General features: G+C 45.9%; 1 pseudogene across 1 annotated transcript; it reads right to left on the bottom strand.

Moving 5' to 3' along the window:
- Positions 1-228: 228 nt before the first annotated feature.
- LOC101577583 lies at positions 229-1,255 on the bottom strand (annotated as a pseudogene). The gene is made up of 2 exons (XR_001117155.2): positions 1,231-1,255; positions 229-1,177 (listed from the first exon to the last, which is right to left on the bottom strand). The product of XR_001117155.2 is annotated as a motile sperm domain-containing protein 3 pseudogene (transcript).
- Between the last annotated feature and the right edge of the window lie 3,447 nt (positions 1,256-4,702).

The raw sequence follows: 4,702 nt of genomic DNA, 5'->3' as shown, positions 1-4,702 counted from the left end.
AGCCATCTGCTAAATACGCAATGGTCTTTTCAGCTGCAATGAGAACTCAAACACCTCATCATGAGTGTGCTACAAGCTATGGATGTTGTATCAGGACTGGCAACTGAGGGTGATGGAGACCGACATTGGCACTGATAGCCTAGGTTTCAGTCAAGACCTCATCAGATGAAAGCAAGAATGGAAAGTGGGGGAGGCACTTCTGAGTAAAGGGCTGTGGCTTTTTTTTTTATTTTAAAAATTTATTTTATTCAAATTGGAAAATGAATACAAATCCCTGGGTATTTTGAGGGGACATTAAGGGTTGGGCAGGAAGGAGAAGACAGGTGAGGCAAGGTTAGGAGCATCACAGTGGCTGCCTCGGGTCCCTGCCGGTGAGGAGAGGCTGGTGTGAGGTTGAGCGGGGCACTCAGGGCCGGAGGAACACCATGGTGAGGAGGCCTAATACATAAGCTGCCACCAACTTCTGTCCCAGGGAAACATGCAGGACCTGTGGCAGCTGGCTGCCAGGAGTGTCCTGGAGTGGAAGCAGCAGGAAGGCCACAGAGATGATGCCAGTCAGCAAGAAGAGGACGAAGGAGCTGGTGGCCAGCTGTTGACGAGGATTCTCCTGGAAGTGTCTGGCCATAGGTGGTGTTGTCCAGGCAGGAGGTCCTGGCTGGGGTGTTGGCTCAGGGTGTCCCTGAAGCTCAAGGGGGTATGCTGGAGCCCGCAGAACTGATGTGATGTCCTTGCGTCCCACCACTCGGCCCTCAGCGCCCTCCTCAGACAGCTCAATGCGGAAGCGATCCTGGACATCATAATGACTGGGAATGGGGGCCACGTGGCGAATCACAATGTCAATGCAGGACTGAGATCTTACATATCCTTCTGCGTCAAACACCGTGTATTTGGCAGGTGCTGTGCACAGAACTCGGAAGCGAAGCGCAGTTCCTGTGGGGTTATAGAGTGTCAGCAGCTGCCGGGGTCCGCTCCTTTGGTCCGCCCTGAATACTAGATCCGGGGGAAAGACGAGGACCGGGACGACGGGTCCCGAAGGAGGAGGGGCGCCCCGGGACCCCCGCCCAGAGGACCCCGGACCCACCAGCTCCAGGTCCTGGGGCGCCCCACGGCGCATGCAGGCTCTGGGCTGTCGGACATCCGAGGGAAGAACTCAGGGGACAAGGCTTGGAGTCTAGAGCTTGTCAGGCTCGGGCCGCTCGTCCTATGATGACCACCTTGTGGTCAAAGTACCTGCCAGTCAACCTGTAGCCAGACTGGTGCCATCTTCCCCAGGGCTGTGGCTTTTACTTGAGCTCCTGCACTGAGCCCAAGAGACCAAAGAATGGGTTGGTCCCAACGCTATAAAAACTTGTAAACAATTCACAAAGCTGTCAATGAGTAACTACCTATCAGGTAAACAATTGGTTAGTTGATGAGGTTATTGTCCATTGTTTTGTATTTCTCACTCCTATTTTCCTATAAATGCTGTCTGATGACATTCTTGGCTAGTGTTCTTAGAACCTACCCTTTTGGCAAAACATGTTTTGCTTTGTTTTTATTCTTTTTTCAAATCCTACTTGACATAATTGGCCCCAGGAATTTTCCTCTTAACCTTACAAACTAGAAAACTGTTAACAGTGGGCTCTTTATTTTTGCATGGATGTGACCCAAGGGAGAGACAGCCAAGGTCCTCTGTCGGTGGAGCATGTGCTCTTCCCAGCCATGTCTCCACCATTTCCTCTTGTCTCACTGTTGTCCTACTGCGTTCCTTGTCTAGCACAGGCTTGAGTTTGGGAACTCAGGCTTCCAAGGGCAAGAACTCTGTTGGACCCATGCTATTAAACTCTTCTCTCATATAACATGTGGCCAGGAAATTACTCGCCTACTTATATAGTCTTTTTATTCAAAGCATAGTTTGTTTAAGTCTGTGGACACCACATGCATACATAGCTTTAATTCCTTTAAAGAAAGAGCTCATGCTTGGGGTTATCTTGATAAATTAGGCTTTTTCCATTCATTGAGAATAAGAAAAAATGGAGTCCAGTGTAAAGTAAGCATGGTGACAGCTCTGCATGAAGCTACCTCAGCTGTCCTTGTGGGCGAGTGTCTCAGCTTTGGGACTGGACCAGTCAGCATACAAGTGATTTCCAAAAATCCCAGTTTGGATATAAATCACGGGGTTTAATCTCCCCACAGCAGAAGTGGCTTGTCATACTGTTCTTTAACCTTTCAGGTCTTAATCTTTTAACACCCCCCCCCATACACTCACAGCTTCTTCTGAAAGTCTGCCCTCGTTGTACAGACAGGCCTTATTGATGGCTGTGTGCCTTCATGTTCAAATTCTTTCACTTTCTCTCCCCCTGACTCTGCTTTGTTACCATTGGACTCATTTTGGCCAATAGCTTGCCTGGCCCTTGGCTGTAATCTCAGTTGGTTTTTTGTTTGTTTGTTTGTATGTTTGTTTGTTTTGGGGTTTATTTTTTTGTTGTTGTTTGTTTTTGTTTTTGTTTTTTTGGAGTACTTTGTTCCACTATGGCCTCTTTGGCAGGCTCAGCTCCTCCAAGGCCTATTTCTCTCCCCAGGTAGCTTTGGGGATTTCGCACTTTCCCTCTCCTTTGCTGAATATCTATTCCCATGTCTATCAGAGACACTGAAAATAATAGGGGAGGTAAGAAAATGAAAAGAACAGATTTGGGGGAGGTAGACCGAGAAAAGGCCAGAGGAAACCCCAGCCTGGGGCTGACTGGCTTGGATCCTCATATGCTCTTCACTCAGATTTCAAAATGAACTTGACAGTAGACACAGAGGCCACTAGGAATCCCTACCCATTTTTCTGTTGAGATTGTGTTTCAGATAAGAAAAAGGAAATTTTCTCAAGTGGCCAAGATGACAAGGCAGACAGTCTGAAAGAGCAACATGATGGGGTCACCACCATTAGGAATGAAAAGAATAAAAGGACATGAAAGAGATGGGCATGGTGAGGCATGCCTGTAATCCCAGCACTCAGGAGGTTGAGACAGGAGGATTGCCAGCCTCAGCTGCATAATGAGTTCAAGACCAGCCTGAGCTTCATAGCAAGACCTTGTCTCAAAAAACAAACCTTCATGAAAGAGAATCACACATGATAGAAAGGGAGAGGATGAATGATTGGCACTTATTAATAGGCAATACTGGATAATACTCCCTGACCCAATATGAATTAAATGAAACCCTTAGTGTGTAAAGTAACTTAGAGTGTAAAGATAGGACCACAACAGAAGCTCATGAGATAGAAAATGTCATGTTTGGATTAAAGTAGTCTGACTTAATTGCTGTGAGAAATGACAAAAGTTTGATTCATGTATCTAATATACAATGAACACCAAATAATATCACAGCCATGCTGAGAATATATAGACAGGATGCATAATGAGACCAGGAGAGATAACATCCAACGTGATGGTGAAATGCTGTCCATCTCTCAGTCATCCCACGTTTATCCATTAGCTGATTTCTCAATATCTACCAAAGGGCTACAGTGAGCCAGATTCCCGGCTGCAATCATGAGGAGGAGAAACACAGCCCCTGACTTCATGGTAATTATTGTCTAAAATTAGTTGTCTCCACCCGCTTGTAGTAACATCCGTATCCTAAGGGCACATTTAGACACGGAGGATTTTCAATTGCGTACTGACTGAGGACCCCACTGGCATGTAGCTGGCAAGGACCAGGGATACTAAACCTCCTGGGGTGTACGTTCTCTGACTAAAATGCTAACAGCACCCCCACCGGGGCGCACTGGTATTGCAAGGTACCACACGCCATATTTAGAGGCATTTTTTTCGTTCTAGCCTGACCAAAGACATGTTTTCTTGAAGTATAAACTTTTTTTTTCCTCTTCAGGGATTACTATTTAATATTATACAATTGTTCTAAATAGAAAACTTTGTAAAACACTAGAATAAAGGTTAAGAGCAGACATTACCATATTTGAATCATAACTTCACTTAAAATTTTGATTTCAAGAAAATTAACAACTTCAAACTTTCTAAATGAGGCAGATAACAGCAAGCTTGCTGAGACACTGTTTATATTGTCAGAAGGACTCGAGGCAGTCCTGTCTATAAATTGCATTGTACGTTGAAGCAGGATGATAGGAGGTGGCCATTATAAACAACATGGCCCAAGCAGTGTAGGTGTGGAAAATGATGATGTAGTGGGCAGAGAGGGAATTAGGGACAAGGATGACTTCTTCAATAAGGTCAGCTGAGGTCTGAAGGGCAGTGAGGAACAAGAAGGGGAGGAAAATGAGGAAACAATCCAGACACGAAGACTCATGCCTGGAAGGTGTTATTCCTATTCCACTGCATTCCAAAATGCAATTCATTTTCTCCACACATCCTCTGACCAACCACATGCCTCTTTGAATTTCATCCTGTCTACCCTTCGTTGTCTTTAGGAATCCAGTGCCACCCTCAGAAGAGAAAAATTCTCTCTCTTAATCTGTGTCCCTGCTTCAGATGAATCCTCTTTATCTGGAGGGCGAGGGCAGTGTCCAGGCAACCCCGAGCGATGACCTTGGCCCAGCTTCCTGGCAGGTCATGCTAGGGCCCATTGCTGTTTTGTGAGTGCAGAAGCAGGACCTAGAACAGAGAGGCTAAACATGCTGAGCATCTGCTTCTTCTCTCTATGATATTGTATTGTTTGCTTGCTTCCAAGTGTTAACTATAGTGCTTAAAAAATT

Source organism: Octodon degus, unplaced genomic scaffold (assembly GCF_000260255.1).
Source record: "Octodon degus isolate 3935 unplaced genomic scaffold, OctDeg1.0 scaffold00058, whole genome shotgun sequence".
NCBI classification, from domain to species: Eukaryota; Metazoa; Chordata; class Mammalia; order Rodentia; family Octodontidae; genus Octodon; species Octodon degus.
This window is presented reverse-complemented; position numbering and strand designations above follow the sequence as displayed.